Consider the following 15,221-nt stretch of genomic DNA (forward strand, 5'->3'; position numbering starts at 1 on the left):
ATCACTTACAAATCCATTGTTCTAGCATGCTTGTCCCCTCAACCACAAGTATCCCAGTGGCTCGACTTCTGGAGTGGCTGCTCTCTTTCAGTCCCCGTCAGTGATCTTGAGGCATCTTCTCACCCTCTGGTGAGCAGTCAAAATATATTCAGCTTGCAAAGACAGACTGGAGTCATCCTCTGGTAGGCTTTAACAGAAGAGTTAGTGCTTTATCCTAGAGGCAGCCAGAAAGCACCTAGAGCAAAATGACATGGTCTGACCTATGATTTAGGAATATCAGTTTGCTAATTGTATAAAGAACGTGTTGGAAAAGAGGATGGGCTGTATATCTGTTTTTGTTTGAGCTGTGATTTCATTCTTATGGGGAAATCACAGTCTGGAAGTTACTTAGACCTATAGAGATGGACAATTCCTTTGAACATTATTGTCCTGGACAAATCATGATTTTAGAGAACTAAAGATAAACATGCTACCCATCTTTTTGGAGATAGACCAATGTGGAAATTTATTTTGTTCCTATATATATGAAGTTATACTTTTGTTATCTTTTTTCCAATAAGGGAAAGAGGACAAAGAAGAAAAGGTAATTGCTTAAATAATAGTGAAACTTTTATAGTGAAATTCAAGTATATTCAGACATCCTGAGAAAGAATATGTGTAGACCACCATTACATTCAGAATAAAGATAAAGAGAACAAGAACAAATATGGAAAAGAAATTCAGATGAATAGCAGTGGTGGACCAAATAAAGGAGAAACTTTGAGCATATACACTTCTCTATCCCCATGTTACCAGAGAAGACGTTGGAGAGAGGGAACTAAAGGGGATAGGAAAGCAAAATAGATGGGAGACTCAGCAGCAAGAATCCCTGCAGTGGTCTGGGGAAGGGAATGGAAGTGATTGAGTTGACTCTCCCAAGTGGCCATTATTAAATAAGTAATATGTGCAGAATGTGATTCACAACAGATCATGGGCAGATGTTTATTTATTGCTTCATGAATCTGTCTAAGATCATTCTTTCCCAACAATGGGGGATGGGAGATGTTTAGTCTCTTGTAATGGGAAGTATAATTTTCTCTGACAGAAAGGGGGCCAAATGGTAGTACTCGGAAGCTGTAGGGAGCAAAGAAAATAGGATCTGGAGAGCTGATAGCATATGAAAGGTGTCATTCAAAACTTATATTCATGTGTAGTTGTCCACTCATAAATTGTTCAACTGACCCGTGTACTTATGGAGTAATCTGCCAAGGCAGAATGTTGCTCTTTTGCTTGTTATTGAGAGTTGATGTAATGTATTTCCATTTTACGTTTTTTTCTCTTCATCCTGCTTGGTGAACTGACATTACTTATCCTTAAATCCTATGTATTTGTTGTCTGTACTTTTATAATGATTTGTGGCTGAAGACAAAATGAGATTTTTTTTGCATTTTAAGCAAGTGTTTGCTATAAACAATTGGATACCTCTGAGGTAAGAGAAAGGAGAACATTTGTGCATATAACCCAAGACTTGGCCAGGAACCTTATCTTTTTTTTTTTTTTAAATAATAGCTTTTTTATTTTCAAAATATATGCAAAGATAGTTTTTAACATTCACCCCTGCAAAATCTTGTGTTCCAGATTTTTCTCCTTTCCTTCCCTCCCAACCCCTTCTCCTAAAACAGCAAGCAATCGATTATATGCTAAATGTTCAATTCTTTCATATAGATTTCCTCCATATTTTCCTTTGGTATTATCTTCTCAGAACCACCCTCTTTTTCTGAATAAACAGTAAGTTCTAAAGAAGCTAAGCCCATTTATCAAAGCTTCTTTAAATTTTTTTTTAATAATAGGTTTTTATTTTCAGGATATATGCAGATAGTTTTCAAAATTCACCCTTGCAAAATCTTGTGTTCCAATTTTTTCTCCCACCCCTCCTTTAGACAGCAAAATAACCCAACAAAGTTAAACATGTTCAGTTCCTCAAAATAAATTTCCACATTTATCTTTCTGCAAAAGGAAAATCAGATCTAAAAGAGGAAAAAAAGGAGGAAAAAAATACGCAAACAACAAAAAGGATAAAAATACTATGTTGTGATTCATATTCACTCCCCATAAACCTCTTTCTGGATGCAAATAGCTCTTTTTTAAATTCAGGAATTTGCCTGAATCAGCTCATTGCTGAAGAAAGCAAGAGTTCAAAATCAAGGGAAGTAGAGGGGGGGAAAAAATGGGAAGAGAAATATGAAGATACAAGAAAATTATGAAAACAGTCAACATCTTGGTAAAGGAGACATGCCAAAAATATACTGAAGAAAACAACTTGAAAAGACCAAATGGTTTAAAAAAAAAAAAAAAAAAAAAAAAGGCGCAAAAATCCAATGAGAAGAATGCCTTGAAAAGAAAAATTGGCCAATTAGAAAAATATATAAAAATTCACTGAAGAGAAGAATTCTTTAAAAAGTAGAATTTAAATAGTGGAAAAAAGGTATACAAATCCACAGAAGAAAAAACTCTTTAAAAGTAGAATTAGCCAAATGGCCAAAAGGAAATAGATCATTGAAAAAATTATTTCTTAAAATTAGAATTGGGCAAATGAAAGCTAATGACTATATGAGATATTAAGAAATGAGGGTAAGAAGATAAGGATGAGGGATGCTGATAGAAAGGGATTGGGGAGAGATTAAGTCAAAAACAAAACACTTGAGAATGGGCACAGTGAAAGGAAAGGGAATAGCATCCAGAGGGAGAAATTAGGATGGAGAGAAATACATAGTAATTATTATTGTGGAAAAACATCAAGTTTCTCTGATAAAGGCCACTAATACATAGGAAAATGAGTCAAATTATATAAATCAAGGCCATTTCTCAATTCACAAATAGTCAAAAGGATATGAACGGGTAGTTTTCAGACAAAGTAACCAAAATTATCTATAGTCAGATGAAAAAATGCTCAAAATAATTTTGATTAAAGAAGTGCAAATTAAAACAACTCTGAGCTACCACCCCACCCTATCAGATATTAGATTAGCTAATAGGACTGGGGGAAAAAAATGACATAATGGAAAGGATGAGGGAATTAAGACACTAATGCATTGTTGGAATTCAGAATGATGGCCAAAAGGCCAAAATGTATATACCCATTGATCTAGCAATACCATTCATTACTTGGAACATATCATAAAAAGATTTTTAAAAAGGAAAAGGACCTATATGTACAAAAATATTTATGACAGCTCTTTTAGTGATGGTAAAGAAGAATTTGAGGGGATGTCCATCAGTTGGGGAATGTCCAACCAGGTTATATGTGATTGTATTGAAATATTCTTGTGCTACAAGAAATGTGGATAGTCTCAAAAAATCTAGAAATACTTAAACATGAACTGATACAAAGTGAAATGAGCAGAATAAGGAAAACATTGTACCCAACAATAGCAATATTTTATGATGATCTACTGTGGATAACTTAGCTTTTTCTTTCTCTCTCTCTCTCTGTCTCTTTTGCTGAGGCAATTGGGGTTAAATGACTTGCCCAGGATCACAAAGATAGGAAGTGTTAAGTGTCTGAGGTCAGATTTGAACTCAGGTCCTCCTAACTTCAGGACTGGTGCTCTATCCATTGCACCAACTAGCTGCCCCTAATTTAGCTGTTCTCAGCAATACAATAATACAAGACAATTCTGAAGGATTTAGGATGAAAAGTGCTGTATGTCTTAAGAGAAAGAACTATTGGAGCTGGAATGTAGATACTTTTTCTTTACATGGGGAAAAAAAAGAAAAGTAAGTCAGATGAGATCCATATTTATCATTCTGTAACTAAATAAAACTTTCTCTTAGTTAACAAGCATTATGCTAAGCTATGAAGATTTTTTTAAAAAAAGACAAAAATAGATCCTGCCCTCAAAGAGATTACTTTTTAAAAAAAAATTTTTATTAAAGCCTTTTATTTTCAAAACATGCATGGACAGTTTTTCAACATTGTTGCAAAACCTTGTGTTCCATTTTTTCCCCACCTTCCACCCCCTCCCCCAAACGGCAAGTAATCCAATATACATTAAACATGGTAAAAATATGTTAAATCCAATACATGCATACATATTTATACAATTATCTCGCTGCCACACGAAAAAAATCAGATCAAAAAGGAAAAAAAAAAAAAGAGAAGGAAAATTCAAACAAACAACAAAAAGAGTGAAAATGCAATGTTGTGAACCACACTCAGTTCCCATAGTCTTCTCTCCATGCAGATGACTCTTATCATCAGAAGATATTGGAACTGGTTTCAACTATTCCATTGATGGAAAGAGTCACATCCATCAGAATTGATCATTGTAAAATCTTGCTATTCCCTGTAGAGTGATCTCCAGGTTAATTAGCATCAGTTCATGTAAGTCTCTCCAAGCCTCTTTGAAATCATCCTGCTGGTCATTTCTTACAGAACAATAATATTCCATAACATTCATATACTATAACTTAGTCATTCTCCAACTGATGGGCATCCACTCAGTTTCCAGTTTCTAGCCAACTACAAAAAGGGCTGCCCCAAACATTTTTGCACATGTGGGTCCCTTTCCCTCCTTTAAGATTTCTTTGAGATATAAGCCCAGTAGTGATACTGCTGGATCAAAAGGCACATACATAGCCCTTTGGGAATAGTTCCAAATTGCTCAAGGAGATTGCTTTTTAAGAATGTTAATGTGCTTTTTAAAAATTTATTTGTTTTATACTTAATAGGCCTGCTTTCCTACCCATCAATCATCTCTGTAACCTTTGTGTAATCTGACTTTTATTCCCATTGTCCTATTAAAACTACTAACATTACTCTTTCAAAGCTAAAAAAAAAATGGCTGTATCAATTCACAAGTCCACCAAGAATGAATTAGTGTCCCAACTTTTCCATATCTCCTGAAATATTTCATTTTCTCTTCCTATCACATTAGTCAACCTGACAGATGTTATTTGGTACCCCAAGGTTGTTTTAATTTGTATTTTTCTAATTGATAGTGGTTTAGAGCATTCTCATATGGGCTATAGATAGTTTTGATTTTGTCTTCTGAAAAGTACTTGTTCATATCATTTAACCATATTATCATTTGGGAAATAGTTCGAAAAATGAGGCTTTTATCAAACTTGCTGTAAAACTTTTTTTTCTCGGCTTCTGCTTTTCTTCTTATCTTGGCTATATTAATTTTGTTTCTGGAAAACATTTAATACAGTTTCATACAATCAAGATTATGCATGTTGCCTCCTGTGATGTTCTCTCTTTCTTCTTTGGTCATAAATTCTTTTATCCATAAGTCTTGTTTCTCCATCAATTCTTTCTTTATTCATAAATCTGACAAATATTCTACATCTCCCCTGTCAGCCAGAAAGAACTGGTCTCTAACTTGTGGGTGTCTAGAGCCAAACAAAAAGCAGGTTAAAGACAGGAGAATCAGGACATAAAAAACAGAAGTTTAATTAATTTCAGAGTAAGGAAAATGACTTTGCCTACTGAAAACTTTCCTAGAAAGAAGACCTTACCTGCTGCAATAAAGTTAGAGAGTTTATACACAAATTCTAAGTGTGCATACTGTTTGATTCAGCAGTGTCTCTACTGGGTCTGCATCCCAAAGAAATCATAAAAAAGGGAAAAGAACCCACATGGGCAAAAATGTTTGTAGCATCTCTTTTTGTAGTGGAAAGGAAGGGGAAAATGAAAAAGCTGATCTATTGAGGAATGGCTAAATAACTTATGGTACATAAAAAGAATGGAATATTATTGTATTTTATATATATATATATATATATATATATATATATATATATACAGATTTTAGAAAAGTCTGGAAAGATTTACATGAACTAATGCTGAGTGAAGGAAGCAGAACCAGGAAAACATTGTATATAGCAACCAAAAGGAGACTGTGTGATGATCAACTATAATAAACTTGGTTCTTCTCTGCAATTCAGTGATCCAAGGTAATTCCAAAAAATTTTAGAGGGAAATGCCATTTACATCCAGAGAAAGAAATGTGGAGACTGAATGTAGATCACCCTATATTATTCTCACCTTTTTTCCTTCTATTTGTTTTTGTGCTTTTTCCCTTTTCTCTGATTTTTCTCTGCCAACATGACTTATATGGAAATATGTAAAAATGAATGTTCATATATAACCTAAAATAAATATATAAATAGAAATAAAAAATAAAACTACACAGAATATGAGTTTATGGTTTTGTCCATCACTCTCTTGGATATTTTTTTTATGAGTCCAAATGTTTGTTCTTGTGGAGCACTGAGTTTATAATTTTTAAAGTAGGAAACAGAAGAGGAATACAAACAATCGGTAAAGGAAAACAATCTTCATCAAAGAAGCAGTGGAACAGAGTTACTATTGAAACCGATTATGTATATTTTTATTTTTCACACTTCCCAGCCAAGCTATATGATTACTACTACTATTGATTTTCCTATATATCTTGCAAGAAGTAAAAATAGTGCTATGAGCAACTTTTAATATAATAATAAATATGAAGTCTTTCCAAGAATACTTTTTTCTTGAATAATTTCCCACTACTTAAGTCTTTGCTTTTGTTTTGTTGTTGTTGTTATATTTAAATATATCTTACCTCAACACCCAAACACACACATACCCACACACAAACATACTCGTGTGTACAAACATTTCCCCTTTGGAAGCAGGAAGGCACTACCACTTTATTTTTTCTTCTTGCAAGAAGATAACACATATTCCAATAAATAACTAGCATTTAGCATCTAACACTTTTGTTAAGATTTGCTAAGCAATTTACAAATATTATATCATTTAATTCTCTTAAGAACTTTGTGAAGTAATTGCTATTATTATCCCCATTTTACAGAAAAGGGAACTGAGACATAGAGCAGTGTAGGGACAGCTAACAGTATGATAGGCCAGATTTGAATTATAGTCTTCCTGAGACCAAGTCTAGCTCTAACCACTGCATCACTAAGCTACTATCATGAAGCTCTACCTTCTCATTTTAAAAGATGAAGAAAGAGGGCTTTATAGGATTTAACTATTTTCATAAAGTCACACTGGTAGTAACCAAACTGAGGCTTACCAACTAGGAGTCTCCATCAATTTCTACTCTTTTTCCCAAAAAATTTCCATTAGTATTTTATTTTTCCAATTACATGTAAAGATAGTTTTCAACATTCATTTTTATAAGATTTTGGGTTCCATTTTTTTCTCCCTCCCTTACATTTCCCTGCCCCAAGGATGGCAAGCAATCTGATATGTTATGCATGTATAATCATTTTAAACATTCCCATATTAATCATGTTACAAAAGGAAAATCAAGACAAAAGAGAAAAACCATTAAAAAAAAACCCCAAAAAGGAAAAATAGTATTCTTCAATCCATATTCAGTCTCTAGAGTTTTCTCTCTGGATGTGGATGGCATTTTCCATCTCAAGTCTATTGAAATTGTCCTGCATCACTGTATTGTTGAGAACTAAGTCTGTCACATTTGATCACCATACAGTCTTGCTATCACTGCACAATGGTCTGGTTCTGCTCACTTCACTCAGCCTCGGTTCATTCAACTCCTGACTTCCTCCCTCCACTCCCAAGATGTTCACTCTGCAGCCAGGTCCTGGCACTTGTCTGTAACATCTTTCTTATACACCCCCTCCTCTCTTCTGAGTGGCTGCTACTTTGGTCCCTCCCCTCAATCACAGTATGTCCAGGTTATTGCGAAAATCTTCTGATCAGTCTCCCTACCACAAGTCTGTCCTCCCAACTGTCCTCCTCTCAGTGTTAATGTGATCCTTCTCTCTCTGTCATATCAGCTCCCTATTCAACAAACCCCAGTGGTTCCCCATTTTAGAACCAAATATAAAATCCTATTGTATTTCTAAGTCCTTCCTAAAGTAGCTCCTTCCTATCTATCTAGTCTTTGTGAACCACTCTATCATTACAACACTCCATCCTGTGATTCCAAACGCTTTTATTTCATTTTGTTTAATAGTATTTGGGGGCATTTAGGTGGATAAAACACCAGACCTGAAGTCAGGAGGACCCAAGTTCAAATGTGACCTCAGACACTTAACACTTCCTGACTCTGTAACACTGGGCAAGTCACTTAACTCCAATTGCTTCAGGGAAAAAATAGTATTTTTTTTTTCAATTATTTGTAAAGACAATTCAAGTACAATGGAACCATAGTCAGGATAAAAAGATTTAGCAATTTCTAAGTACACAAGGGCTTGGACCATGTTTTTCTCGAGAGCAATGGAGCTAGGATTACAACCTAACCAGCAGAACCGAGTATGATATAATCGTTCAGAGGAAAAGGTGGTCGTTCAATGAAATAGAGGATTTTCAAACATTCAAAATGACTTTTCATCATCAGTGACGAATGGAAAATTTGATTTTCAAATAGAGGAATGTGGAGAAGCATAAGGAGGTAATCAAGAAAGTGATATCATAAGGAACTCAATAAGATTTATCTGTTTACATCCCTACTTGGGAGTATGATACTTGGAACTCATTATAACTCTCATTATGATGGCAGTTAGAAGAAGTATATATAGATGGAGGGGACAGATGTGAGTTGACTAATGTACTAGGAAAAAGGGAAAGGGAAAAGTGGAATGATGCAAATTATCTGGCATAAAAAAAGGCAAGAAAAAGCTTTTACAGTGGAGGAAAAAAGGGAGAGAAAATTGTGAGAAGGTGAACTTTACTCTCATCAGAACTGGCTCAAAGAGGAAATAACATACATACTCAAAAGTGGTATAGAAATCTGTTTTACCCTGCAGGAAAACAGAAAGGGAATGGGATATGAAAAAGAGGGAAGAGTGATAGAAGAGACATGGGGAGGGAGTGGTCAGTACCAAAACACTTTTGAGGAGAGAGAGGGTGAAAGGAGAGAATCAAGCGAGGAGGGAATACAATTAGCAATAGTAATTGTAAAAAGAATTTTGAATCAAGTTTCTCTGATAAAGTCTCATTTCTAAAACATAGAGGGAACTGAGTCAAACTTATTAAAAAAATAAGAACTATCCCCCAGAACTGATAAATGATAAAATGATATTATCTGTGCCCTAAGGGCTATAAATTCATGCATGTCCTTTGACCCAACAATACCACTATCAAAAAGTTTCAGGAAACAAAAAAAAAAACAAAAAAAAAAAAAAAGAAAACTACCTATATGTACAAAAATTATACATAGCAGCTCTCAGGGCAAAAAAAAAAAAAAAAAAAAAATTGGAAATTGAGAGGATGCCCATCAATTGGGGAATGGCTCAATAATATGTGTCATAGCAATAATAATATGCCACAGCATGTGTTTATGATGGAATATTATTGTTCTATGGGAATTGATGAGCAGGATACTCTCAGGGAAAAAAAAACTGGAAAGTCCTTCATGAACTCAAGCAAAGTGAAATTTACTGATTACAAAGTAATAGCAATGTTCTGGGATGAACAGCTGTGAGCGGCTTTGCTGTTCTCAACAGTATAATCATCCATGACTATTCTGAAAGACTTATGAAAAATCCTATTCATACTTAGAGAAGGAACTGATTGTATCTTAATATAGACTGAAGCATTCTCTCTTTCTCTCTGCTCTCTAATTTAATTTTTCTTCAGTGTGTTTTTTAGTAGGGAGGGAGATTTATTTCTTTTTTCTTTACAACTTGATTTTTATGGAAATGTTTTGCATAACTTCACAAGTACTTTCTTAATTGCAGATAGGGTAATGGAGAGAATGTAGAACTCAAAATTTTAGAAACATAATTTTTTGTTTTGTTTTCAATTTAACTGGAGGGAAACATTAAATAAATAAATAAATAAATAAATAAAACTGGATAATAAATAAATAGGTTAAAAACAAAACAAAACAAAAAAAAAAACTCTAGCCATCAAGGAGCCTGGAACTTTGTTATCAGGACTCAGGCTTGTGGAATTATGCCAAGAAGAATTTCAAGGTAAAAGCCCATTTGAAGAAAAAGCTGGCACTTACCCCTTCTGTTTTACAAAAGAGAAGGGGTTTGTGTAAATTGAGAAAATAACCAAGAGGTAATTGAGTTTGACAGGAATATCCAGTTAAAATTTAGGAAATCTCACAAACTAAAGTACTGGTTAATTTTAAAATAACTTTTAAGATTGGTGTGTATTGAGCACCAGCCCTGAAGTCAGGAAGACCTGAGTTCATAATCCTACATAATCCTACAACAAATAATGATTTCCTAGTGATATAATGATTGGTTTATACTCAGTGTAGAACATATAAGCTAGGAGCCTCAGCTAGGTTCATTCGGAGAGATTCAGAGGACAGAGAAGACAGGCAGGAGCTCAAACTCTCGGAAGTAAGGAGAGAGATAGGCCTTTAAGAAAGCTAACCAGGGCCCAGGAAAGGAGACAAGACTTTGAAAAAGACCATCAAGGATTTGGACCTTAATACCTGGCTGCCCTTGTGGTGATCACTGAACTGAAACGAAGGCTGCTGCCAGAGACCCCCCAAAAAACAAAACAAGACATTACAAGGGGCTGCAGGGATTCCTTCTTTCTAAACTCCGCCATGAACCCTCAGGAAATCTGAAAGTTGGATTAATGGGAAGTATATGGTAGATACTAGGAGGGAGAGATGCTGGCTCTGTAAATTATTGAGGAATTTCAGGAATTGTGAAGGGATGGGAGTAAAGGAAAAGATTTCTGTGTATCCATCATACAAGTCACTGCTATAGATGGGAAAAAACAAAGGACAGACATTCCAGAGGGAGGGAGTGATTTTAGGAGGAGATTTGGGGAGAGTGCCTCCCGAAGAGAGGCCAAGCCCAGCCAGAAACGGGGATGTGGGGACCCCGAGCCCCAGGGACTGATTGGGAAGTACATAGAAGGGATGAAGGAAGCCATCACCTGCACAGAGGGGTAGGGGGGATGGGGCAGGATGATGTAGGCGGAGCACGGAGGGGGGTGCGGATTCAATTGCTCTTAGGGCATGCCCTCCCCTTGTGATCGAGGTCCCTAGTTTCCAGGTCAGAGTTTAGGCCTGGAATCTGGTCCTCGGGTGCCTTTAATAGGTGTCCCGTCTGTCAGAAGTTTCCCTAGGAGCTCTTCCTCCCCCGGGATCCTTCTCTCGTCCCTTGTCCTGCTTGAGCTCTGAAGGAGATGGTCCCGAGGACAGTGTCCCCTCCAGAACAGTAGTGGCCATCTCCTTCTGTTCCCCTCCCCATGACAAGTGGAGAAGTCCTGGGCCTCCTTTCCTCCCCAGGACCTTGGCCTCTCGTGGCCTCTGTCTTTGAAGAGGAGGCTATGATTCCCAGGCCCAGCCAGGTGAGGGACCACACTGCTGCTGTCCTGAAACTCCCTCCAAGTGTAAAGACCATGTGATACGGTTCTTATACGTTAAATTCTAGAAATTTTGGCCATCAGGAAATCATATATTTAGAGATCATCTATTTATTCAATGTCCTCTTCCCCAAGTAAACATTCATTTTAAAATTTTGGGCACCAGATTCTTTCTCTCCTTCCAGCCCCTTCCCCACCACTGAGGAGGCAAGTAACAAGATACTAATTATGCATGTGGAGACATGCAGAACATTTCCATATTAGCTGCGATGCAATAATAATAATAATAATAATAATAATAATAATTAAAGGCTTTAAATTTTTAAAATGGGAAAAAATCTTTTCTCTGCCTTAAGATATCATCATCATCATCATTTTCCCTTCACTTTTCATCATAAGTTGTTTGCCATTTTCACGCATCATTGCATTGATCAAATTAGCCAAGTCTTTCACAGTTGATTATTCCAATATTGCCATTCCTGGGCACAATGTTCTCCCTAATTTGCTCATTTCACTTTGCCTCAGTTCATAGAAGTCTTGTCAGGTTTTTCTCAACCTATCTCCCCTTGTTATTTCTTAGTACACAATAGTATTCCTGCACAATCATATCCCACATGTTATTCAGCCATCCCCCAATTGATGGGTGGTTTGGCAGGAAGTTAACATCCTTTGATTTTTTTTTCCTAGTCCTTTAATGATTAGAATTCATTTGTTTCTAGTTCTTTGCTGCCCTCAAAGAGGCTCTTATGATTGTTTTTTTTAATAGAGAAATGCCCTTGTTTTAGTTATAGAGAAAGGGCATAGAAGCATGGTGCAGTGAAAATATCTCTGGATTTTAGATTCACAGTGCAAATCTGCAATTTACTCCCTTTTGACCTTCAGCACATTGCTTTCTCTTTCTGAGCTTCATTTCAGTAAGGTGTAAAATAAAGTCTCTGTTATAAATATATGAATTAGAAAATAATAATCCTTTACAACACTTTTTTAGGTGTAAAACATTTTCCCTTAGTGCTGCAAATTAGAGAGGGTAGTCTTCTGCACCTTTCTGTAAAGTACAGGCTAGCTTCCTGGAGGACTTCAGGGTCAGCCAGAGTCAGGATAAATTGAAGTCCCTGGTCTTTAGGGGGAAAGTGAAGGAGTCAGACAAACTACCAAACTTTAGAGTCCTGAGTCCAGCCTCTTCCCTCCTAGTCCTGCCAAGTGACTCTCTGGCCCCCCTCTCTCTGCCCTCCAATCCTTGCCTATGATTATCTTAACACCAAACATTCAGCAAGCACCCAACAGTGAAAAGAGCCATTTATCCAAACATATGCTAATATTATATGCTATTATAGTCATTGTCTCACATCGAATAGATAATTAGCCTTAAATGCTCCGTTGCCTGATTCTAGTATACCTTTTTTGGAATTTCAACCCTCTACACCAGTGGTTCTCAAACTTTTGTTTCAGTATCTTTATCCTATTAAAAATTATTGAGGATCTCTCCAAAGCCTTTTTGTTTATCTGGGTTATATTTATAGGCATTTATCATATTGGAAATAAAAACTATTTTTGAATTTGTAGACCCTCGAAAAGGGTTTCAGAGAGCCCCAGGATTCTCTAGACCATACTTTGAGAACCACTGCTCTACACCTTTCTCTTATAGTTTACAGAGCACTGAACATAATGATGTTCACATATTGTCAAAAAAAAAAAAAAAACCCCACCAAAAAAAACAAAACAAAACAAAACAAACACACATACTTTTAAAATGAATGACGGTGGATCCATTAGCAACTTTAAACATCCACTGTGGTAATAGGAAGAAAACCAAACCTGGTCATCGGCATTAAGAAGCTTACAGTATAATGAGAGGGGAATTCTGAAGTGCCTGTTATATGTACCACTACTATACTGGATGACAGATAAGTAACTGAACAATTCATATTGATAAATTATTTATATTCAACCTTCATAAGAATTAGAGTGATTCCTAGGTAAGCAAAATATTTTTTTGGTGTTTCAGGAATCAGGATATGGCTATGGAATTCGCCTGGGAGAGCGTGTATTTGAACCCAGAAAAAGTTGTATAGGGAGGTGATGCTGGAGAACTATAGGAATCTCTTTGAGGAAGAAAAACTTCCCCTTCGTAGTCCTGATATATTTGATGTTGACATTTAAGAGTTAAAATTTTGATTGTCTCTTACCCAATGGGGAGTGGGTGGAATGGGAAATGTGTTAGTCCCTTATTAATAAGGAGACTCATAGCAAGTATAATTTTCCCAGAAAGGAGGGGCCAAAGGATGGTGGGAGTTGGAAGCTGTAGTGGGTGAAGGGTGTAAGAACTTTGGAGCTGCTTGGAGAACTGAGAAGCAAATGAAGAGCACTGCTGCCCAGAACAATATAATCCAGAGTAGCCGGAGCCTAGTGTGTTATGTATGACTCACTTAAAGCATAGTCTGGATACTGATGTTCTGCTTCTTTGGAGATTTGAATTTATTCCCACGTCACTTCGTTCTTCCCTTGGAGAATCCTACTTGGTAAACGGATATTACTCTTATATTTATTTGCTGTGTACACTTTTACAATAAGTTTTGGCTGTAGGGGAAAAATGTTTTGCTGATATTATCAAATTCTAAGCAAGTGTTTGCTGTCAACGATTGCATCCATCTGGTGAAAGAAAGGGGAAAATTTGGATAGTTAATGCGCTCGCCGCTCCCAGCAGGCCTCTCCCGGGCCTCCCGCCCACTGCGCCGCTCAGACTCCTGGGGCGCGTGAGGCTGCGGCCCCCCTTCGCTCCCCCCTTTTCCCCACCCCGCGGTGAGTGCCTCCTCCCGGAGCTGCCCCCACGCCCACTGCCCCTCTCCGGGCCCGCAGGGCGCTGGGCTCCGAGGACCCCGGCGGGGCTCCCGCTGCCTCGGGACGAAGGCGATGAAAGGCTCCCGTGGACTTGTCCATCGTCTTCAGCTTTCCTCCCATTCGGCCTCTTCCCACAGTGGGCGCGCGGCCAGGCCGGGCTGGGAGAACGTCTGCAAACGGGCCTTCCCCGCCCTTACTCGGAGACGGAGCCGTTCTGTGCCAGAGATTTATGGAGATTGTCCAGGAGGAGCCGAGGCCCAGGCATGCCCAGAACAGGCAGCAGCCTCTGTACTACGATTCCTAGAAGGCTTTGCTCAACAAAAGCATTTTCCAATTCTAGGGAGGGAAAATGGGCCTGTCATTTGACATCATTTCCTCCCCGCCCTCTCAACTCTCAGCTCTGGCTAGGATTTGTGCTTTTTCTCTTCTGTGCCTGGAGCTGACCTGCCCTGGGGTGAGAGGCCAGCTTTGGCCGGAGGCGGGAATGGGGCGGGGCCGGAGCCCGGGGTTCTGCTCTGGGAGGGCTCGTTATGGGGAGAATATCTATCCCCGGACTAAGGAAGCCTTCCGGCGGCTTCCAGGGATCTGGGGGTTCGCCGACACGGGAACGACCCGGGAGCGGGTGTCCGTGGAAGAGCTCCGTGGGAGGGGTTCAGGCGCCTCCTACTGAGCGTGACCCCATTTGGGATTCTCTTGGCAAAAAAGCAGCGTGGTTTGCCATTTTCTTCAGTTTGTTACAGAGGAGGAAACTGAGGCAGACGGGGGTCCCACAACGAGCCAGAGTTCGAATGGATAGCCTGGGGATTCCCCAGCTTCTGTCCTACTCCCTGGGCCCAGAGTCTTAGAGAATGTTGTCTTAGGGCAGAACTGGGGCTGATGCCTCCTCCTCCGGGAAGCCTCCGCTGCCCCGGGGGTCAGTGCTCTCCGGTATCTCCACCCTCCAGGGTATCATCTCTGCCACTTCTCCTAAAGAGATGTCAGTCTGGAGACAGTATCCCCTTGCTCGGGGAGAAGGGGACATTCTCAGCCTCTGATTAGGTGGGAAGAACATCCTGAGTGGCTTCTCATAGTCTCCTTTCCTCCTCAG

At 38.2% G+C, this 15,221-nt stretch overlaps 1 protein-coding gene, 1 long non-coding RNA gene and 1 gene segment (V, D, J or C); 1 reads left to right on the forward strand and 2 right to left on the reverse strand.

The window, feature by feature from the left end:
- Positions 1-15,221, reverse strand: part of LOC100935631 — an 824,790-nt gene that overhangs the window by 455,550 nt on the left and 354,019 nt on the right.
- The window catches only part of LOC116422046, a 21,983-nt gene that overhangs the window by 5,883 nt on the left and 879 nt on the right, over positions 1-15,221 (reverse strand). Inside the window, exon 2 of the long non-coding RNA XR_004232640.1 lies at positions 13,723-13,945. This is a non-coding gene — a long non-coding RNA (uncharacterized LOC116422046). The remainder of the gene's footprint in view (positions 1-13,722; positions 13,946-15,221) is intronic.
- LOC116422033 (zinc finger protein 420-like) overlaps positions 13,860-15,221 on the forward strand; it is a 14,875-nt gene continuing 13,513 nt past the window's right edge. The window contains exon 1 of the mRNA XM_031957135.1: positions 13,860-14,588. The gene's annotated coding sequence lies outside the window, so the exon portion shown is untranslated. The remainder of the gene's footprint in view (positions 14,589-15,221) is intronic.

Source organism: Sarcophilus harrisii, chromosome 2 (genome assembly GCF_902635505.1).
Source record: "Sarcophilus harrisii chromosome 2, mSarHar1.11, whole genome shotgun sequence".
NCBI classification, from domain to species: domain Eukaryota; kingdom Metazoa; phylum Chordata; class Mammalia; order Dasyuromorphia; family Dasyuridae; genus Sarcophilus; species Sarcophilus harrisii.